This window comes from Rousettus aegyptiacus, unplaced genomic scaffold (assembly GCF_014176215.1).
Source record: "Rousettus aegyptiacus isolate mRouAeg1 unplaced genomic scaffold, mRouAeg1.p scaffold_m13_p_3, whole genome shotgun sequence".
Classification (NCBI taxonomy): domain Eukaryota; kingdom Metazoa; phylum Chordata; class Mammalia; order Chiroptera; family Pteropodidae; genus Rousettus; species Rousettus aegyptiacus.
In genome coordinates this window covers 170,363,095-170,385,833 of record NW_023416306.1, presented here as the reverse complement: position 1 = coordinate 170,385,833, position 22,739 = coordinate 170,363,095, and the positions used below count along the sequence as shown (strand labels likewise).

The 22,739-nt window shown below is 63.3% G+C and overlaps 1 protein-coding gene across 2 annotated transcripts in view; it reads left to right on the top strand.

Moving 5' to 3' along the window:
* CCDC85C (coiled-coil domain containing 85C) overlaps positions 1-22,739 on the top strand; it is a 74,428-nt gene that overhangs the window by 30,588 nt on the left and 21,101 nt on the right. The window contains exon 1 of one of the 2 annotated variants that reach the window (XR_004950115.1): positions 12,361-13,788. The exons of the other annotated variant lie outside the window; for it this stretch is intronic. The gene's annotated coding sequence lies outside the window, so the exon portion shown is untranslated. Of the gene's footprint in view, positions 1-12,360; positions 13,789-22,739 lie in introns of those variants that run through there. 2 annotated transcript variants of the gene reach the window in all.

The following is a 22,739-nucleotide window of genomic DNA, read 5'->3' as shown; positions in this document are numbered from 1 at the left end:
GGGGCGGGGGGCGTTTCTCCATCGTCTGCCTTCCCTTGCCTTGGGGCGGCGATGGGGGGGGCGCCAGTGTGTCCCTCCCGTGTCATTAGGCCTCTTCCTTGCCCCCACCTTTAACACCCCTCCCCCGCTGGCCTGCTGGACGTCTGTTTATGTTTGTGGCCTTTCCCGTGTCTTTTCTGCTCGGGTTGGGCTGCCCAGTGGAGATCCCTCATTAGCGGAGCAGCCAGACAATGATGATTAAGCCTCGGGCTGGCCGGCGGGTGCTGGCGTCCTGCTGGGCTCCCAGGGCCATCCCGGGGTTGGGGGTGGGAGGGAGCTCTCCCAGGCTGCCCGGGCACAGCCTGCCCACCTTTCAGCCTGGGCCTGGGCACGCACGCCCCGCCGTCTCGTGGCTGCGTAAACCATGGGGACGTGTCCTGCTCTTGGGTCCATGCACTTGGAGTGTCAGTGGACTCATTTTTAGGCCTCCAGTTATTCCAGAGCTCGCATTTGTCCCAGGTCAGCTCTACGGGTTTTGGGTTCTCTCTTGGGGAGGGCGCTAGATTGTCTGACTTTTAGGGGGATGCTGAGGGCCCTTCCCCACGTTTCCCACTCTCAGTACCGTGGGGGGCACTGCGTGCCAGAGAGGTGCCGGGCCCGGCACCCCCGCACCCAGCCTCAGTCAGGTCTCCGCCGGCACTTGCTTGACCACCCAGGAGACCTTCTCGGAGCCTGAGCCCTGGACTGGGGTGGCGGGGGAGAGCGCCACCTTGGGGAAGGGTACCGCACGTCGAAGCACCCCGGGCGGGCACACACGTTTGGGAAGGGCTGGTTATTGCTTGTGCCTTTTCCCTCGGCAGCCGCAGCCGGAGGTCCCGGTGCCTGGCACAACCCTTCCTGGCTGACATTTCAAAGCCATCCCCCTCCCGCTCCCCAGCGGGTCTGGGAGTGCAGAGGGAGCCCCGCCCAGCGCCTCAGCGAGACCCAGCCGCCTCCCTCCCTCAGCTCCCTCCTCCCCACCGGGCCCCTCTGCCCCCACATGCCTGGGCTCCCCGCCCAGCACCCTGCTGCCGCCCAGCACCCTGCTGCCGGGCTGGGGTTTTATCGCGACTGCCCCTGGTTTTTAACTCTTGGGCCTTCGCTGGGGACGGAAAGGTGTGCCGAAGCTGTGCCCTGCTGTGCAGGCTTGCGGTGTCCACAGGCCCCCTGCCAACTTGCCGTCGTGTTCGCCTTGTTTGGCAGGGAGGCGTCAGCGCCAGGCCATGTGATGCTCTCGGTGGGGCGCGGGGCTCTGGGCCTAGGCGGACGCCCTGGGCACAAATCCTGGTGTCCTCGTTTGCTGAATTGCTCATTTGTGGACACTCCGATCCTGTTTCTTCAATTGGAAAATAGGAGAACTTAATATAAGCTAGGGGAAAAATGCAAATTAGAACCACATTGAAATATCACCTCGTTTCTATCAGAGTATCTATTTTTAATAAATCAACAAATGAGCGTTGGTGAAGATGTGGTGAAAAGGGAACCCTTGTGCACTATTGGTGGGATTGTAAATCGGTGCAGCCACTATGGGAAACAGTTTGGAGGTTTCTCAGAAAAATTAGAGCTAGAACTACCATAGGACCCCGCAATTGCACTTCTGGATATTTATCTGAAGAAATCCAAAACACTAATTCAAAAAGATACATGTACTGTGGCAGCAACCCAAGTGTCCATTGGTAGACAATTGGATAAAGAAAATACGGTACTACCTACCGCGGAACGTTACTCGGTTAAGTGGAAAAAGTCAGACAGAGAAAGACAAATACCATCCGATTTCACTTATATGCGTAATCTAAAACAAAAAACAAAAAACGAACAAACAGAACAGAAACAAACTCCTAGCTATAGAGGCCAAACTGATGCCACCAGATGGCAGAGGGGCCGGGGGGCTGGGCGGAAACGGTGAACAGGATTGAGAAGGGCGAATCGCCGGTTAGAAACACAGTCCCCGGGACGTGAAGCGCGGCATGAGGAACACACAGTAGGGCAGTAACGTGGTAAGAGCTGCGCGTGGTGCCGGGGGGGCCCTCATCGGGGAGGTCGCGTTGCAAGTTATAGAGATGCCCGATCACCATGTTGTACCCCCGAAACTAATATAACGCCGTACGCCGACTGTAAATGAAAAGTAAGAAAATGAGAGAGCCGAACTCTAAACTCAGAGAAGGGGCGCGTGGGCTGGTCGGCAGGGCCGCTGCGGGTCACGGAGCACGTGTCTGTGAACCTTCGCTCGCTAAAGAGCCTCAGAGCGAGCGGCCCGGCCAGGGTGTTCGTCTGTCAGTGGGCACGTCCCCTGTGCCCGCCCCCGGGAAGGCGAGCCGCCGGGGACAGGAGCCACGGGTGCGCCGTCCCCAAGCGAGGCCTGGGGGACGCGGGTAGCACGCCTCGTTGGTCCTCCTCCGTGCTACCTTCCCGCTGGCTGCCCGGCCCTGCCCTGCACCTCGGCGCCTGCGTGAGGACTGCAGGATGCAGGGCGGCCCCTGTCAGCCGAGGGGCACCCGGCCCTCGGGGACACCGTACTGCACATTCTGAGTCTTGGGGACTTCGTCTGGTCCTGCGGTGCCACCGTGGAGCAGTCTGGACCCTGGGAGCTGGTCTCCCTGCCTGCAGCCTGTGATCATGCCACCAGACGGGACGGATGTAGCCTCTCAGCCCGGTGGCTGTGAGAGGGCTGGGTGGACCAGGCCGTGCGGGAAGTTAGGGGGGAGGGGAGTCAGTGCAGCATGTGGGGACCAGGGACCTGGGAACCGTCCCCAAGCGGCTGCCCTTTAGTTTGAGCTGGCTCTCGTTGGCAAGCCCAGCGTGGGGACAGTGTGGTCAGTGGCCCGTGACTAACCCCGAGTGCGGCCGTGTGGCTGTGTGCTCAGAGGCTCGAGGCCACCTGGGGAGGGTCCGTTTCCCCTTCTCTGGGGCTGGTCCCAGGGGCCTCCGCTGCCACCCAGATTCCTGGCAGTTCCAGAGCGTTCCGTGGACAAGCGCACATTGCTCACTGTTTTGTCCTGCATCTGCTCCCTGCTCCTCCCCTCCCTGCCCGATCTCCCCCTAAGCCGACTCGATCTGTCCAGAAGGCCTCAGGCTGGCTGGGTGCCCATCTTTCTATAAGGACAATTTAATTTGGATGGTCACTGAGGGGACTTAACAGGCTGGACGTTGTTCCCTGTGTCATGAGATGGGCCTGGACGAACCAGCAACCAGCTGCTTAGAGTCCCGATGGCCTTAAGCAGACACTCGCTACCAGCAGACGGAGCCAGGCATCACACTGTCCCCTCGGGGTAGGGGGTGTGTGGCGCGGGCACGGCAGATGAGCCCCTGCCCTCAGGGACAGGCGATGGAGGCTGATTGGGAAGAGGTTACCTGCTGAGACAAGAATCGGAAAGAGCTCGAGGCAGCGGTGCAGAGGGCAGATAGCCAAAGAGCTTCAGCCTCTGTGGGGCAATCCTGGAGGGCTTCTTGTTTCTTGTTTCTGCAGAACCTGCCCCTGGGATGCACCTGTGTAGCCGCGGGGTGGGCCCGGGCGGGTAGAGTGTGTTCTGGGGTCAGCCATCCTGGGGGTGGTGGTGGGGGGCGCACAGGGCAGGAGGCAGCAGCAGAGCTAAAAGGCCTCTGACTGGCTGACCCCTTCGCTTCAAAGGACAAAGAACAAAACAGAAAACTTTTCTCACCCTCTAATGGAAGGCGGATGGCCTGATGTGTGCTAAGGGGGTGCAAACGTGTCCGGCCCCTGTGGAGCGCGGTTTGGTAATGCTTAGAAGATTGCGAAGGCATGCCCTCTTGGGCCTGGCGGTTTGGCCACTGGGACTTTATCCTGCAGGTAAACTGGCACACACAGGCCCCTCACTGCAGCAGGGCTTGTGATGGCCACGTTTGGAGACAGCCCAGGGGTCCACTGCCGTGGACCGGTGCCCGCCACCCCCAGCCGCCCTAGGGGCCATCCTCAGAGGGAAGACGTGACTCCAGCGTCGTCCGGCTCATGCCCAGGGGAGGCACAGCTGGCCTGCTCTCCCACGTGGTGTCCATCGGCCCCCTCGCCCGTGGAGAAGCGTGCTGGGGGAGGCCCGTGGGAGGGGGTGGTTTACGTCTGTCTGCTGGCAAGAACCGCGCCGTGCCTTCCGCCAGCATCGGGGACATGGTGCCTGGCGCCTCCCTGCCCACTCTCGCTTTGTCTGTCTCATTGTCTCAGATGCAGAGTGACCATTGAATCACCCGGTGGTTCTGCCTGCTCCCCTGGGGGGCGGGTACACCTGCCCTAGCTACACTGATGGACCCGCTGTACCCTGAGCTGCCTGTGCCTCAGAGCTGAGGGCCAGGGAGCAGTCAGGGCAGGGGCCGGCGGGTGCGGCTTGGGCCAGTTCCCACGTGTCCTGCCCACAGCCTGCTGGGGTCGGACAGGATGAGTGATCGGTTCGAAGAGGCTGCCGGCCGCGCCGCGCCATCTGGCGGGGCTGTTGTAGACCACACAAAGGACGGTGCATGGTGAGGCAGGGGCCGGCCAGGAGTGGACAGACAGCAGCATGGGGGACGCGGCCTCTCAGGGCACACCCCGTTGGTGGGAGCCGGCATGTTTGTTCCTGCCGTGACCTGGGCTTCAGAGCACAGATCTGGTTTCTCTCTTTCTGCAGGGCGGAGGGTGGGAGGATGGGGCAAAGGATGACTCCCCCCGAATCTTTGGCTAGGATGCTTTAAACAACTCTGGTTCTGAGCTGATTTATTGCCCTGCTGAGATGCAAAGGCAGTTTTATGTCCTGGGTAATTAAGTGGCATTATAGACAGCCGAAGGTAAGTGGCTGCTGTTTTAATAATTAAAATAAATGACCCCTTGACTGCCTCCCAGCTCGATACTGTTTTCCCTCAGTGTCAAGACCCTGGAGAGAGACAGCGTGTGAGTGTGTGAGCGTGCACACGCCTGTATGCGTGTACGCGGGCGTGAGCAAGTGCGACTGCACACCTGTGCGCACGTGTGCATGCATGTGTGCATGCACACGTGGGCCTGAATGAGTGCCCGCAAGTGCACGTGTGTGTGAGAGTGAGCTGTGGAGGGGGAAGATGAGGTGGCCCGTCCAGGTCCCTCGGGCGCACAAGCCCCCTGGAGCAGGCAGCGCCCCGTCCTGGACCAGCCGTCCGTCCATTCCCAAGGCCAGGCTGAGTGTCATCTCCCGGGGGGCAGCGGGGATTCAAACCCCAGCTCTGGCGCCACGTGGCCTGGGCCAGGCTGCCCCTCAGCAGAGGCTCGGTCTGAGTCCCTGTATGACGAGGCGACTGTGTCCACGTCACACGCCCTGTGCCGGGTGCCCGGGGCACACAGGCTCACCTTCGACGACTGAGGGGCGTGGAGCTCCACCCAGCTCTGTGTGGGCGAGAGCTCGTGGGGGCACAGATGGACCAGGCCTGCCACTGCCCTCGGGGTCGGAGTGACCATTAGGGATGCCAGAGTGGAGAAAGGTCATGGGCAGCAGAGACAAAATGGGGAGCAGGACCTGGAGCCCGGGGAGGGACCTGGCCTGCTGCCAGCCAAGTGTCTGTGCGTCTACCTCGGCTGCCGGCTCAGGGCTGCCAGGCCCCGGGGGGAGTGGGCCAGCTGGCTGGAGAGTAACATTGTATTCGCTTCTGTCCCCAGACTGTGCCATTGTTTTCTGGAAGGGTAGCCTTCCCCGAAAGACATGGCACAATGCGTCTTCACCCACATGGGTCCAGCCCTGGGCTGGATGCCTGCCGGGCCTTTCTGGGGGAAGGATGGAGTTGAAGAAGGCAGGAAGCCCGGTCAGCGCCTCTGTGCTCGGGGCCTTGCCCGAGTGGCCCAGGCTGAGGGGCGAGGAGGCGGGGGACACACGTCTCTGGAGGTCAGGGCACCCAGGGAGTGTTCGTGCTCGCCACGTCCTGTGTCCTACAAACTGAGTTTAATTTAATCTCACCTTCCTTGCAGCAAAGATGATTCTTTCACAGTTGGGAAGTCACAGCTCAGGGACCTTCAGGTGCCAAAGCCACAAAGTCCTGCGCTCCCTCGGGCCCCTGTCCACGCGGCGTCCATCTGGCCTCCCTGCCGGTGCTCCCGTGGCCCCGGCGCGTGCCGGGAGCGTGCGGTTCTCTGGGCTGGGCCGACTTCCCACCACCTCGCAGCCCCGGCCCGGCTGCGATTTGCAGCCTGGGGGAGCCAGTCCCCGAGCTGTGCCTGTGTGTGACCAGCCGTGCACCTCCCTCGTCCTGGGCCTTCGCAGTTCCAGCCATGGCTGTGCCGTGACCTGTGGGAGTCCGTGGGTCGTGGGTCGTGGCTGGGCTGAGCTGGGCTCCCAGGCAGAGGCGTGGCTCGTCTGAATCCAGGCCCTGCCCACCCCGGCACCGCCCAGCCCTGGAGGGTGCGTGCTGTTCTGATCTGCGGGCGCCACCCCGTCTGTGGGCTCCGCGTCTGTGGGCTCCCTTCCCTTTGCCTCTTCGAGCTCCGAGGACAGGCCCTTGTCCACAGAGTCAGTGATGCCAGGGCCCAGCTTGGAGGGGCCCAGCGTCTGTGGCAGCGTCTGCCCATCCGGGGCACGGCTGCGGGTGCCCGGGCTCTGGGGCTGGAGGCCCTGGCTGGCCCCGGCGCCTCTCCCCCGACTGCATGTCCCTTCTTGCCGGGTAGTGGAGCAACGCCAGTGTGGCCTGGTTGCCAGAGTCACTCGCCCAAGCTCGTGCTGTCCCCGTGCTCAGCCCAGACAGGCCGGGGCGTCATTCCGCCCGTCGCCGCAGCGGCAGCTGCGGGAAGGCTCTCCTTGGGCGCAGCTGCTGCTCCTGACGGACCCCCGGGCCGCCAGGGACAGCGGGCACTGCCCGTGAGCACCCTGCCCTCGGAGCTGCAGGCCCGAGCTTGGGGAAGGAGGCGCCCGCAGGCCCAGGCGGGAGGCTGGGTGCCGGGCTGACGACGGGTCAGGGCCTGTGGGCTCGCTGCCGCCTGGCCCCGCCCTCCCAGCTGGGTGATCCCCGAGCGTCGGGGCTGGGCGGAGGTGGGCGGTGGGTGCCGCGAGCCAGCGGACGGCCCTGCCGGTCCGGCAGAGCGCCCGGCCCCAGGGGCGTGAAAGTTGCGCCTTCGCTTGGCTCCGCTCTGCGCTCAGGGTTGGGTGGGACGGGCCCAGGCACGTGGGTCTCCCTGCCCCCCCTGACTTCGGGTCTGGGGTGGCCTCCTCACGTCTGCCCTTTCGGAGGCCCCGTTGGCCGTGGGGCCCGAGGAAGCAGAGCCGTCTCGGGTTGTCGGCCCGTCGGGAGTCCTGGGCACGAGTGACGTGGTGGCCGTGCTGCTGGCCCGGGCTGGTCTCCGCCTCCGTGTCCGGGTGGACGTCAGCCCCATCGTGGGGTGGGCGGCGTGCCGCGGACCCTCCGCACCGAGTGCGAGCCTGGGGGTCAGTGGCTCTGGGCTCTGTTGAAAAGGGCAGGGGCGCCCCCTTCGCAAACACAGCCCCCCGCCAAGAATCGGGTAGAAAGGACAGGGGACTGTGTCCCAGTGGCCGGCCCAGGCGTGGTCGGCCCGCGCTGGCCAGGCTGTGCGGGTCTCAGGGCAGGAGGGCCTTGCCAGGAGCCGAGAAGCAGGGCACGTGTCTTCTGGTCCAGCTCGCTGGGACCCACAGCGAGGGGCAGCGGGCCTGGCACAGAGGCCACAGGCGCCCCCAAGCCGTGCCCTCGGGGGCAGCCTCACCGAGGGCTCTGGCCTGCGGCTGCAGCAGCACATGACCACCACAGAGGTGGCTCTGTGGGGCATGGCTGTCTGTCTTTCTGTTATGGCTGTGGCCTGGGACCTGGGGAAGTTGTTGGCCCACCCCCGGGCCACGGCGGGTGGCGGGCAGGCCCCGGGCTGGGTGGGCCCTGGCTTCTCATCCCACATCTGCGCCTTCCTGTGGGGCTCAAACCCTCCCCGGACCTTGGTTCTCTCTGCAGAGGGGTTTTTCAGGCTCCCGTGGGCTCCAGCGTCAGGGCAGAGCTGGCTGTGGCTGTTTAACCTACTGCGTCCTCGGGGGCTGTGGGAGACCAGCTTGACTTTTCCTGAGTGTGTGATCTTTCTCCAGGCCATGGGGTGTGGGGGAGGGCGGGGTGGAGTGTGCACTCCGGGGCCCTCTGAGCTGAGGTACGTACCCTCATTCAATGGCATTTGAATGTCCTGGGGAAAAGGCCCGGGGGACCTGCTGGGTAGATCTGAGCCTTGAGCCTCCCCTGCAAAGTGAGCCTGGTGCCCGTCGCCTGGAGGTCGGGGGTGGGCTGCTCAGAGGGTCAGATGAGCGTCTGTCCTGCGTCGGGAGTGGTGGGGGCCTCTAAGCTGCTCTGGGAGGTGTTTGCCACGCCCCCTCCTGACCCCGCGGTTCCATTCGGGGGGCTTTGCCAGCGCTCGCCCCTCCTCTCCGTGTGTGCAATCGCCACCGCTACACAGGCGGGAAAACTCGAGACTCAGAAGGGTCATGGGCTGTCCGAAGGTCACCCGCCCGGCCCCCCTGCCCCTTCCCCACGGAGCCGGCCCCAGCTGCCGTGTCTGAACTGAGACACGTGTGGGCAGGTGTGAGGCCGCGTGTGCGGTCTGGCGACCCCTCTGCTCGCGGGGATGAGCGGGGAGCCCTTGGTGGTGTCCACTCAGGCGCAGCTCTGGGCTGAGAGCTCCTGGGTCCCTGTTGCTGGTGTCCGGGGCACACTGGCCAGGGTGGCAGCTGGCGGGGGGCTGGGGAGCCCGGGGGGGACTGGGGGTGTGCCAGAGGAGCTGCATGGCCATGGCAGTGGGCGGCACGAGCCAGGCACAGATTCGACTGATGGACTTTTATTTCTAAGAGGATACATGTTCACTAGAGGAAGAAGAAGATTTGGCCAAGTAGAAATCAAACGAAGACGCATTCAGCCCCGTCCCCCCGACCCTGCCCTGGAGATGTTCCCCTGAGGTCGAACCGTTTCTTTTGCCCTCACGCGTGCGTGTTTCGGCTGCTGGTCGTCTCGATGTGTGTGTAACGTGGAATCGGGCTTTCTTCGTGCAACATCACACCAGAGGCTTTTTTTTTTCCTTCTTGGTCTTCATAAATCAGTGGCCACACAACACCCTTTCAAGTGGGCTAACCGCAATTTCGGTAATAGTTGCACATAAATTGGACAAACGGACTACCTTCTGATGGCACAGGCAGGTACCTTTCATTCGCAGCAGTGGTTTCGGCCACCGGTGACCTCTGGCTGGGCGGGGTCGCCGGTGACCTCTGGCTGGGTGGGGTCGCACCTGGTTTTGGGGCTCTGACTTAGCTCCGCGGAAGCCTCTGTGGGAAGTACAGCGGATGGCACTCAGGGCGGCTCAGGCTGGCGGTGACACGGTGTGACCGGAACGTGCTCAGCATCTTCCCATTTTGACCCTTAAAGACCTCCGAGGAGGTGTGTTTGTTTCTCGGGGCTGCTGTGACTCACGAACTGGGGGCTCACAATAGCGGACATTCATTCTCTCTCGGTGCTGGAGAACCGAGGCCCGGAATCAAGGTGTTGGCCGGCCGGTTCCTCCGGGAGGCTCCGAGGGCGGGCGGACCGGATCCTTCCTCGTCTCCTCTGGCTTCTGGTGGCCGCCGGCCGCCCTCGCCGTTCCGTGGCTTGTGGCCACATCCCTGCCCGCCCTCTTCTGTGTCCCTGTGTCCTTTTCTGTCCTTATATGGACACTTGCAGGGGTTTGGGGCCCTTCCTAGTCCAGAGTGATCTCAGCTGGAGCCCTTCCTCGATCACGGCTGCGAAGACTTTTATCAAAATAAGGTCACATTCCGAGGTTCTGGAAGAACACGAATGTGGGGGACACGACTCTGCCCACGTCCGAAGCTCTGCATCGTCCCTTACCCCCCCGGGAGATGAAGGGCGCTGGAGAGCACGCTCAGAGGCGGGTGGCCGTCTGGCCGGCTGGAGCCGAGTCTGAAGCCGTCACCCCTCTGTCTGCAGTGACCTGTCATCAGCCAGCGCCAGAGGCCTGGCAGGGCGACCCCGAGAGCCCACAGAGATTTCCTGGGTTGCTCTAACGTTGACCTGCACGGACGTTTCAAGTGTGTTCAGAGGCTGATTTTTTTTTTTTTCCCCTAAGACTGAGCTGAAAATGCATTTTCTCCTGTGATGTTTCATCTTCTTGACGTGTTATGTTTGGAAGGATGTGGACTAAGACGCAGTATTTTTTTTTCCTAAATGTCTACAGATGAGAGGACAAGGGATGGGCCTGCTTGCTTGTCAGCACAATGTTTCAGCCCGCTTTTGCCTCCGGCATCCGATGCAGGAAGCTAATTAGGTTCATTTAACGTGCCTCCGTGGCACCCTTTGGGGCGAGTGGGAGGGAGCCTGGGTGGCCTGGCAGCCCTTCTCCGGGCCAGTGTCTCTGTCCCAGCCCCTTCACCTCTGTGCTGGTGGGGAAACTGAGCACAGGCGGGGGGAGGACCAGCCCACCTGTCCAGGATCACAGAGCGGCCAAGGGGCCAGTGTCCCTTGGGTGGCGGGGGTGGCCTGCGGTCCAGCCCGCAGTCTGGGCTGCGGCTGGGGGCGTCCCCAGGATCGTGAGCGCTGGTGGGTGAGAGCAGGCACGGGCCTTGGGCTCCCATCCCCGCCGCGCTGCCTCCGGCTGTGTGACATTGGGGAGTCACTTCCTTTCTCTGGGCCTCAGTTTCCCCACTGATAAATGGAAAATAACTGCGTCTCTCTCAAAGGGTTGCTGTGAGGGTCAGATAAGACAGCAGAGGTCAAGTGCCTCCCGTGAGGTCCTGGAAAGGTGGTGAAGCTGTTTTTCTTTCTTCCTTCCTTTCTTTTGAGGTGAGTTTAAAGTTACAGAAACGTGGCGAGAATAGTCCACGGACTCCTGAGGTTCTTCCAGGGGTTTTTGCCTCGTTTCCCTGTGTGCAGACTGCAGACTGTTTTTCCTGACTATTCAGGAGACGTTGGAGCTAACACATCATGTCAGTCTATTGAAGGCTCTACCGTGAGCTCCTTAGGAACAAGGACCGTTGCGTAGTGACATGGAGGCGGTCAACACCTGGGACTTACACGCCGACCCCCCCGCCCCCGGGCCCGACACGGGGCTTCGCGGACAGGACTTCCTGGTCCAGGGTCATATACCGGATACTCTCTTGAGCCTTCTTTCACTCAGAACCTGTCATTTCTTGGACACTTTAGAGGCGTGCAAATCAGCCACGTGTCTTGGACGTCGCCCCACGGTGGCACGCAGGTTGTGTGTGTGGCCTGGACTGGCTCCGAGGGGAGGCCGCATGGGTGGCACATCCTGTCAGGAGGTGCCTGGTTGCGCCATGCTTGGGAGCCAACTTGGTCACTTGCTTTAGGAGTTTCCCACAGGTGTCCGTCCCACAGAGAGGTTAGTGATCTTTGTCATTAATACATAACCTGTGGGAGGCACTTGGAGACTGTGTGGGTGTCTTGTCCTCACCGGACACTCCCATGCTGGGTCTGCCTCTGCTGGTTCCCAGCCTGCCTGTGGTGACAGGGACCTACTAACGTCCTGTGTCCTCCTAACTTAGCAGGTGGCATTCTGCTGTGAGAGGCCTTCCCTCCGTCTTCCTCATCAGCCTGTGTGTGGACAGAAGGATTCTGAATTTATCCATTGGGGTTGTAACCCTTGGCTCTCAGTATTATTGTCATTGTCACCTTGCCCAGGACAAACGGCTGGCTGTGGACCGCACAGAAAGAGACTAGAGTTTGATGTGCACCCTTATAGGGCCAGGTGGCGCCTGGGATCCTGCCCTTGTCCTGGCCACAACCGCCGATGGCCTGTGACCACGGACAAGTTGGTGAATACCTTGGGGTCCCTGGTTCACCACGGTGCTAGGAGAGCTTGGCATAGGCTGACCTTTAAGGCCCTCTCGCCCCGACCGCCAAAGCCCCCTGGGGTCCCCTCTCAGGCCCTGCACTGTCCTCCCACTGAGACCAGGAGCTGGCTGTGTGGCAGTTTCTGGCGGCCAGCCGTCACCTGTCACCTGTGGGAGTGACGACACAGAGGGTGCCTCCTTGGCGCCCCGCCCTGCCCACCTGACTTCCCTGTGGCACCTCTCCCGCCGGCCCCACCCCTGTACAACCGACACCTGTTTGTTCTCGTTGGTAACCAAACGCTGACCTCATCCTGGCCCCAGCTTCCTGACCTTCGGGCCTGTTCTCGTCCATATCTTCCTTAAAGGAACACAGCTGCGTGGGCAGGTGGGGGGAGGGGCGGAACACAGCTGCGTGGGCGGGGGCGGGGCGGTGCACACAGCTGCGTGGGCAGGTGGGGGGAGGGGCTGAACACAGCTGCGTGGGCAGGGGGGCGGTGAACACAGCTGCGTGGGCAGGGGGGCAGTGAACACAGCTGCGTGGGCAGGTGGGGGGAGGGGCGGAACACGGGGGCGGGGGCGGGGCGGTGCACACAGCTGCGTGGGCAGGCGCGGCGGTGCCCTTACGTGAGGAACCTGTGCCCCCCACGCCCTCCTGTGCCAGAGCACTCTTGGAGGTCCCCACTCCCTCACCGTACAAAGGGGCGCTCTGGGTCCCAGAGAGGGGAGGGGACCTGCCCGTGGGCACACCAGGACTTTGAGCCCAGGCCGCTCGTATGCAGACTTCCCGCCTCACCAGAGACGCCTGTGTGCCCTTGAGAATGACGAGCTCCGCCGGTCACCTGCCAGGGCCCGAGGGGCTGTCCGGTCCGGGGGTAGGGCTCGTGGTTCCTGCACGGGCCAGGGCAGGGCTTCGGGGGTCGCAGGTAGTGTGCAGGCATGTGAGGGCTGCCAGCCTTCCCCGGGCACCAGCCTCGGTGTGTGCCGCAGCCTGCAGGGACTGGAACGCGGGCACATACTCCAGTGTAGACGAGCTCGGGCACAGGGCCCCTCCCACCCAGGCGAGGGGCCTCCTTGTCGGGGCGCAGGGACCCGGGGGCTCCCCAGCACTGGAGGCTTGGCCAGAGGTGCTGCGGAGCTCTGTGTGGGGACCACCACAGTCACCTCCAGCTGCGAGGTGGGGGGTGAGGGCACCGAGGGCCGGGAGGAACGAGGCTGGGGAGGGGACCACTGGGAAAGCAGTGAGGACAGAGTTTTGGAGCAGGCGGCGCGGGACCCCCTGCAGGGCGGGCAGGGGAGGCGGGGTCCGCCCACAGGGGCTGCAGGCAGGAGCTGCCCCGGCCCCTGGGGACGTCCCTGGCTCCAGGGCTGCGGAAGGAGCCAGACCCTGGGTTTGTGCTCGTGAAGGCTCTGCTAGGACCTGTGGGAAAGTCATTAACCGCGCCCATGAGCTGTGGCGGCCGGGCCTGGAGGTTTCAGTCATCCCAGCAGCCTGGCGAGCGGGCACCAGCCTGCCCATTATAGACGAGGACGCGGAGGCTCAGAGACGTTTAGTCACTAGCGTGAGGTCACACAGCTGTGGCTGCAGAGAGCCGGCTGACCTCAGGCCTCCTGACCTACTCCGGCTGTCAGGGGAGGTCCCTCTCCCCCTCAGATCCCACCCCTGGTGCGTCCTCAGTAGCTGGGTGACCAAGTGCCTGGCCAGCGGGACAGTAGGCTCCTGGTCTGTCAGCCCTATTTCGGGCCACCCACTGCTGTCAAATTTATCGAGTTCATCAAGGTGAGGTGACCTTCGGGCCCCAGGAGTTGTGCACACTCTCCCTTGTGGGGAGAACCGTGAGTCCAAAGGGCAGTTTCGGCCGGATTTACTGGGTGAAAGGCAATCCTGAGCCCATGAGGGATGGCAGGACGGGAACGCAGCTGGGCGGCAGCCGGGCCGGCAGGCCCCCCGCATCCCAGAACCCGGAGTCCACGTGGGCACCGGGTCCTGCGATGCCGTATCCCTCCGCTGCAGGTGTGTCGCGCAGGGCATGTGCCCTTCTGTTTGGGAGGCTCCCGGAGCCTGAACCCGTCTCCACGGTACCGAGGGAACACTGAGGCTCCGGCGGGGATGTTCCTGCCCAGCACACACGGCGAGCTGGACCTGCTGACCACACCCAGGCTCTGCCCGCCTCCTCCCTGGCAGCCTGGCCCGGGCCACGGCGGTGCATACCCTCCCGGGCCAGCCTCTTGGCCCCCACAATGACCTCAGGCGCACGAGCACAGTCTGTTGGCTTCTCAGGCTGGTCAGGTCAGGGGCGAGATTGCAGCACACCCAGGCGGCAGCCCAGGCCCTGCCCAGCCACCCCTGTCCTGCAGGAGCAGCCCTCCATTTTCCCAGTGTGCCAGGGGCAGCTGGAGGTGGTCTCAGCCTGATGGGGGTGGGGCTTGTCAGGGCACAGACTTACCTGGCCTGGGAAGAAGAGCTTGGTCCCCTCTCCTGCCCTGAGCCTATCACCTGGACCACCCAGCTCCCACCCTTGTGGCATTCGGGTCAGACCCCCCAGGTGACCTGTGACCCAGGACACCCTCCCTGGCCTTCCCCTCAGCCTGGGTGGGGTTCTTGTTGCCAGTTGGGCCTGGGGCCCTGGTGGGTGCCGGCTTGGGCCATTTCTTCTCTTGCTGGTTCCTTTCTTCTTTGCTGGACCCACCTTCCTGCCTGGATTTGGCCTGGTCTCTCTCTTGAGCCCTGTGTCCTGGGCTTTCAACAGCGGGGCAGTTTGCTGGGATGCAAGAGGCCGAGCCTGGCCTCATGGCTCTGGCCTCAGCCTTTAGTCACCTGCTCATTCCCCACCCCAAACCCCACAGGCCACCTGCTCCGTCTGTGAACACGGACTGGGTGGCCACCAGTCACTAGGATCCCTCTGGCCTGGGGACTCTGTACGAGGGCTTCTCTGCCACGTGTGGGGCCAGCCTCGCTTGGTTCCCATGTCACAGCAGCTCGGTGGCCCCGGCGCTCTGCACGCTGCCAAAACCTCAACCCAAAATAGAGAAGGGGCCCTTGCTTTACGAGCAAACGCCATCACGTCCGCTTCAAACGACCTTCACGTGCGACGTTCCTGAATCAGATTCAGACCCCACTTTGTAAAGATTGTGGTGGGGCCTCAGCCTCTGCTAGATCTGGAAAGGAGACAGGAGCCGGGGCCCGGGCGAGCCCGGCCGGGGTCCGGCTCGCAGTGGACGCGGGTGTCTCCTCGGCGCGCCGTTCTCCCATCCGGGTCACCCCGTCGGGGTGTGGGCCGTGGAAGGGAGGGCCGGTTCTTCCTGAGCATCTATCTCTGAAGTGCCAGGGGCTTTCGAAGTCACGGTGCCGGCGGCAGCCTTCGAAGGCTGGCTTCGAACTCTTTTTAAATGAAACTGAGGCGCAGAGTGCTAGGCAAGCGGTCCAGGGTCACATGGCCGCGGCTTTTACTTTACGTGTGAGTCTCCTTTGGCTGCTGTCACACTTCCCCGCGACTTCGGTGGCTAAGCCCACGCAAAGCGACTATCTCACAGTTCCGCTCTCCGGAGGCCTGAGGGGAGAGAGGTGCTCCGGCCTCCCCCGCTTCCCGAGGCCGCCCCTCCCCCACCTCCAGAGCCGGCAGTCCCTGCTGACTGTCCTTCCCCAGTCACGTCCCCCTCCGACCACAGCCCCCTCCGACCACAGCCGGGAAGAGCGCCCGCTCCGTTTTTAAACATTCCTGCGATTAGGTTGGGCCCACCTGGATAGTCCAGGCCAGAGTTGCGTCTGGAGTTCCGTGACCTCAATCGCACGGCCGGCTCTTGCTGTGGGAAGTCACGCGGTCACCGATGCTGGGGGTTACGGCGGGGGCTGCTTTGGGGGCACAGAAGTCTGCTGAGTACAGTTCCCAAGGCCAGGCCGAGACCAGTCCCCTGCGGTGATGTGCGGGTTGTGCAGAGGGAGCTGCCGGGGCTGGGACCCTGGGCCCAGGGTCTTCCCCGGAGCCACACTGCCTCTCCCCAGCCAGAGTCTCCGTGACTGTCGACTGTCGCGGGTGCGGGGCGTCTGCTGGTCACGTCCCGCACCCATTTTGCAATGTGCCTGGGTGTGAGGGAAGTGGGTCCTGCCCACGGCTGGGAGAGCACGCCCTCCCCTGGCCGTCCGGGGAACGGCACCATGAAGCCGGCCTCGTGCCGGCCCCCGGTGAACAGCCAGCCTCTCCGTGTGGGTTCTACGTGAGCGTGGCAAGCGCAGCGTGCTGCCCGCACTCCACGTCGGTGTCACGTCTGGCGGGGCGGGTCCTCGCTGCCCTGCCTAATTACAGGGGCGCGGTCGTCCCGCCGGGCCTCGGCGTCCCTGTCCTGCTCCACCTGCCACACCTCCCGGCCTCCGCGCGTGCGGCCGGAATGTCCCCAGGTTCCTGCCTCCTCTGCTGGATAGCTGGCCCCATTCTGGCCTGACCAGCGCCTCGTGCAGGGCCCGCCTGGCTCCCGGGAGAGACTGGGCTGAGCGAATGATGAAAGCAAACGCCCCTTTCTCCTGAAACCAGCACCCGACTCCCCTTTTTGCCGCGAAGGGGCCTGGCACATATATTGGGGAGCTCAATACCTGCTTATTCCTCGACCCTAAACCCCAGACTTCAGTCCTGCCTGTCCTGGGCTCGCCACAATCGCCGTAATGTGCTTGCATTTGCGGGGGGCCAGCCCCACCAATGAGGAGTCAGGGCCAGGTGGGCGTGGGGCCCCTTGGGTATGGAGCCCAAGAGCCACTCAGCTTAGACCAGCGTTCCCAGCCCTGTGCGTAGGTCGGAATCTCCAGGAGGACGTCGAAAATGTATGCGATGTCCGGACTCCTCCCCCACAGTGCAATCCAGTCGGTCTGAGGGGAGAAGAGAGCCAGTGTTGAACGGTCCCCGGGAAGCCAGGTGCGCGTCGTGCGGTGATGCTGAGAGCCACAGGCGGGGGTGACTCAGCGGCCGTGCGGGTGTGTGTCCTTGCCCGGCAGGACCTACGCACATCTGCTCTTGGCCGTTTTCAGCAATTCCCGTTTGGAGTGAAATCAGGGTCGGTGGGGGAGGGGACATTAACAGTGCCTTCACCTGCGCACACAGGTCAGTTTCCGGTTGTGCAAACGGAAGGCCCAGGAGAGGCGTCCTCTTCTGTCCCCTTCTCCCTGGATTGAAGCCGTGACAGTTTCAGGGTGGCTTGTCAGGCTCCCCAGCGGCAGGCGGAGTCATGAGTGAGTTTTTGGTGGGAGGACACCGGGGGCCGCCGGGCAGACCCATGGGGGCTCGTTCTAAACGAGCCTGTGGGGATCTGCCTTCCCGTTCGGCTGTTCCCTCGAGATACAGCGCAGGTCGGGAGGCCTCGTGGCTTTTCCGGGAATTAAACTCCAGGCGCTCCTGTGGCCCAGGGTGGGGAGGGCGCTGGTCCGTGGGGGTCCCTGGAGCGGCTCGTGCAGCACCTGGAGGGGCAGATGGCAGCCCAGGGACAGCCATGTGCCTTATCCAGGGAGGCCGAGCGGCCGGCGTGGAGGGATCCCAGTTTTCATTAATGTGACCGTTTGCTTTTCTCTGCGCCCATTAATTTTCTTTCCCCTTTGGGCTCCGTTTGGAGAGGGCGGGGCTTCAGTCGTGGCTGTTCCGTTTTACTGTTCAGTGGCCTTTGAGGTGTCCGTGATCCCGCATCTCCTGGCATGAACGTGGGGCCGTGGGAGGGGCTGGACGCCGGCAGGTTGGACACCTGTGACCTGGGCGGTGTTTCTGCTGTGTGGCTTTGGCCTTGCTACTTAACCTGTCTAAGACTCAGGCTCTTCTTCCATAAACAGCGACAGTAATAAAATGACCTGCGTCATCTGCTCAGTGTGAGGGTTACACCTGGGGACGGGAGAGTTGGGGTTCTGCTCGGTGACTGCTGACGCGTGAGGTACCCAGGAAACCGCCCGCACAAATGGGAAAGAGGCTTCTCTCTCGGTGCCTGCCTGGGCGTGAGAACTCTCTCCCACGTCCAGGGCTCCGGACGTCATCACCGAGCTGGCCCGTACCACTCTGCAGAACCCCGTGTGCGGCCCAGGCAGGCAGGCGGGGTTGGAGGAGGGCGCAGCGGGGGCCGGTATGCCCACACCCGCAGGCCGGCCCAGCTCGGGGCTGCCGCCACCCGGGAACCCGATGCTCCCCCAGCCTGCTCGCCTTCATGCATTAATAACAGCTGTCTCACGTTCCCGCGCCTCCTGGAGCCGTGCTGTGCACCAGGAGGCAGACGCTGGTGGCTCAGCGGTTCCCGAGCCTGCCCGCTGCGGTCCCATCTCGGTGCCTCTGCTCATTCACACTGTGCCTTCATCTCGGACTTGACTTCTATCCCCACCCTGCCTGCCTGCCTCCCAGAGTCCTGCTCGCTCTTCAGTGCTCAGCCTCGATGCTGCCTCCTCCCGGAGGGAGTTCGCAGGCTGTTCCAACCCAGGGCCCGCCTGCTCTCCGGACGCCGGGCAGCCCTCGGCGTCACCGGAGGAGGGAGTTGCCGATCTCCGCCCGGGGGCGCTGGCTCTGGCCCGCTCGCCCCTGGGCCGTCTCTCTCCGCTCCGCTCTTCGCCCTCCGGTGCGTGTGGTTATCCCTGCAGCTCTTCCCCCCCCTCGAAGAAGGGGCCGTGTCCTTGGACAGAAGGTGCGATGCTCTGTGGCCCCGGCAGACCTGGTCCCTCTCCGAGCATCCTGTCTCCGCGCCCCCGGTGAGGGTCCCCGGGGGAGCGGAGGGCGGCAGGGTGCGCGCACCCGCACAGAGGTCGGCGACAGCGTCCCACGGCCTGGCAGCCACGCTGGGGACCTTCATTGTTTCAGCGGCGCCGTCAGCAGAGGCTGCCTAGGCGGAGGCTATTCGGCGCCTGCTCGTTTCTCCCTAGTGATGGAGCTCATGCCCCGCCGGTGGCCTGTCGTGAAACCCATGGGTTCTTCCCAGTCTTGGGAATTCCCCTTGGGTCCGGAGAGCACGGGGGCCTTGGGTCGGAACGTCCTCCAAACCCTTTAGAAAGATAGGACCATTTGCACACTCTGTTGGACGAGGGTCCCGGGTCTCCCCGGGGACACCTGGAAATGCTCATGCGTCAGAGCCGAGGCCTGCAGGAACGGTCAGCTCCAAGTCCTGCCGAGCCCGGCCTCAGGGCAGGGGCAGGGTGGGGAGGCAGCCGCTGCCCAGGGGCGTCACACCGGCCGTGGACCGGTCGCTGCCTGGAGGTGTGGCCTTTGCTGCCATCTCAGGTCCAGGCCGCACTGAGCCGGAGGGAGGGGGCGGCTGCCCGGGAGGAGGAGGAGGAGGCCGGGGCCAGTCCACAGCCCTCACGTCGCCTCCCCGAGCCCGATTCCTCATCCGTAAACGGGGGGCCTGCTGCCGGCTCGCGGGGAGACGTGAACGTGCGTGAGGCACGCCGTTGGTGCTCAGTGGCGTGGGTGTCGACGTTTCGTTTTTCATTTTAAACGACTTGTCGGGGCGACACTGGGTAGTAAGGTCACGTAGGGCTCAGGCGTGCGGTCCTCTCGGAGCCTCACCCGCGCGCTGCGTCGTGTGCTCACCAGAGCCGCACGCCCGTCAGCGTGGATGTGGCCCCTTTGCCCTCTTCTCCCTCTGCACCCCGCTTCCCTCTGGTGACCCCCACACCGTTGTCGGTAGCGGGACACCCCGGACTGGGGGCTTGTGAGCAGCAGGCGTTTACCTCCCATCGAGCTGGAGGCCGCGTGTCTGGGATCGTCCTGCCGGCAGATTCGGGGTCCGGTGAGGGCCGCCCCCTGGTTCCGTGTCTCCCCACTGCGTCCTCGCGTGGTGGAAGGGCCGAGAGCTCCCTGGGCTCTCCTAAAGGAGCACCAACGCCACTCGTGAGGGCCCCGCCCTCGTGACCTGGTCCGCCCCCGAAGGCCCCCCCCCCTCACACCATCACAGTGGGCAGGAGGTTTCAACGCAGGCACTTCGGAGGGGCACACGCTCGACCACAGCAGTGGACAGAGCTCCAGGCCGGCTCCACCCGTGGGACTCGGCACCTGGCTGTACCTCATTCCTGCGCCCGTCAGGGATGGCAGAGCCTCCCCTTGGGAGCGGAGGGTCTGTGCTTACCTGTGGGAGGAGCACCTTGCTCACGTCAGGGAGGATGGCGCCACCACCCGGAGGGGGGGCGCCTCTTGGGTCCCCCACTTTCCAGCTCCCACAAACCGCAGATTTGTGCGGGGCACATACCCTGGGGGGCACGTCCTGGCCGGGGAGAGGGGACAGAAGCCGAGGAGGCAGGTGCTGTCAGAGCCGGTCTCACCCAGGGGCAGAGGGGGCAGGGAGCCCTAGAACGAGGAGGGAACTGTGTTTAATGAGGCCCTCCCGCCCCCGTGGAGCCGTCGGCCCTGATGCCGCCGCGACCCTCTTAATGAAGTGGAAGGAGAAGGGAATTTAATCAGCCGAGCAGCCTCGTGCGAATGTCAGGCCGCTTGGTCGTGCCCACGGAGGGAGCCCGGGTCCGCCGGGCCCGCTAATGACCTGCCACAAAGCCCGCCTGTCCCCGAGACCTCGTGTGACTCTGCTCAGTGGGAGGGCTCTGCGAGGGAGGCGGCGCTGCCGGGGACCCTGGAAGGGGCAGTTGCTGGAGAGTCAGGTCCTTTGTGTCACTGTGTGTCACTGTGACGCTGCCCCTCCCCCAGCCTCCGCTCCCGCCGGTGCAGAGAGGGGACGTTGTACTCTCTCCCGAGCAGTGGCAGACACCGTTGGCATCCTGCCCGGGTCCCGGAGGCACTTATCGTTTCTGCGCTCACCACGGGCGTCACCCGCTGGTGCCTGCAGCGCTGCCTGGGGGCTCCCCCGTCCGCCCTCCGGGTGGGCAGAGCTCCAGCCTCCGTGGTCCCTCCCCGTGGGAGCAGCCCCTGCCCCACCAGTGAGCACTTGGGCAGGCGAGTAACGCTGAGACCCCCGGAGCTCCCCGGTGGCTTGCCGCCCCCTCCGCCCTCCCATCCCCTGCCCCGTTTCCCGGCCCCCACCTGGGCTCCCAGACGGCCCCTTCCGCATAACCTGCTCCTCCCTGAGCCCTGTCTCACCCAAATAAGATGCAAGCTCCGGGCGAGGTTGGCCCACGACAGCGTGTGCAGCGTGTGCAGCGTGTGCAGCGTGTGCAGCGCCGGTGACCTCGTGTCACCGTCACAGGCCTGCTCCTGCCTCCCCTGGTAGCCACTGCTGGTGGGAGCTTGCAGGGCTGAGCACCACCTGACTCCTTTGGGCAGCTGGCCCGACCCAGTGGCAGGGTGAATTCCTGCCAGGTCCCCAGACTTTCCGGGGGCCCACGGTGCCGGGCGGTGTGTAGGTGACGGGGGGCTCCAGCGGTGACCACACAGCCTCTGGCCCTACGTTCTTATGGTAGGGATGGAAGGGGAAGCTGTGGTGGCCCTGCCTAGCCAGGGAGGGGACCAGGCTGGGAGAGGAGGTGGCACCTGGTCTCACAGGTCACGAGAAGGCAGGATTGCCTCCTGGTTAGCACCGGGACCCGGCACAGGGCCCCTGGGCTGGAGCCGAATGACACCAGTGTGGAGGGGCTCACGGATCCTTCAGGCTGGTGACTTCCACACCCCACTGGCTGCTCAGGGCATCTTCGAGGAAGGGCGAAGTGAGGGCTGATGTTCTGGCTCCTAGAAGCGAGAATGTGGTGGGGAGTCCCCCTCACCTGTCCCCCCAGATGGAAGCTGCATCATGAGTCACCCAGAATTGGTCCGGGGACCCAGGAGGAGCCAGAGGAGGGCCAGTCAGCCCGGAGTCCCTCCGGAGTCAGCTCCCTCATTCCACCCCCCAACCCTACCCCCCCCCCCCCCCCCCGCAGCGAAGCCGGTGATGACGCTTCCCTCCCGCTCAGTGCTTCTCCTTATTACTGCAAACCCTGGGATTAATTTAATTACACACTCGTCTCCAAGAGGCTGGGGCTCAGACGCGCCATGCCAGTGAGATCACGCGTTCCCAGGCTGCTAGGGACCGACCCGCCCAGGAGCCAGGCCCTTCCCGGAGTCCCCTGCCCTCCTAGACCCCTTTGCCCCGAGCGTCCACTTCTCATTCCTTCCCGCTACAGGGTGCCTGCTCGCTCCCACGGCGACCAGTGTCCTGCTCCCTGGCTCTTGGCAACGTGCAGGACCCGGTTTGGGCAGCTGAGTGTGCGGCCAGGGTCTGGCGTGGCAGGGGAGGCTTATCCAAGACTTGCTGGGGGCAGCCTCAGATCCTGAGGGGCAGGCTTGGGGCTGGGCCTGGGGACAGGTCCCAGGCCAGAGCTGGGAGAAGCGGGCGGAGGGTTGCTGGTTGAGCCCACCTGTCTGGGCTACCCTCCCGGCCACCCCTCTGCCTCCCGTGGATTAAATACTTCAGAGACGTCATTGGGTGGCTCTGCAGTGTGAAGGTGCAATCATTTGATCCATTCTTTTTTTTTCTTTTTAAGAAAGATTGCTCCCTATTCTTAAAATAGATTATTTGAAAATTAATAGGAAACAGTGTTTCTTGTTAAAAATCACCCATTCCTCCCTGCAGACATCACCACCTTCAGGATTTCCATGTGCTTCCTCTTGAATTTATTTCAGTGCAAAGGTTTTTAAAATGTAGCAGCAGTCGTACGAGTAACGTTGTGTCCAGTTCTCGCCACTGGCATTAAGTGTTTTCCACAGTGGATAGGAGAGAAACTTCCTGAACGCGGTCTGAATGGTGACAGGGTGTCACTGTCTTGAGAGACACATAGTTAATTCCAGTTTTGACCACTCCGATACTATCTGCAGCCTTCATAATTAGAATTAAATTTTTTAGGATAGCTTCCTTTGGACTTACTGGATGAACTGAAATGTTTCAAGACGCTTACATTGTTCTTTATAAACTTAAAAGGAAACCAGCGCACCCAGTGGTCTGTGGCGTGCTTTGTTCTCTGCTGCCGTTTGCGGTTTGGGGCAAAACCAAACAGGTGGGTGGAGTGGGGCCCGATCTTTGGTCTGGGGCCATGGA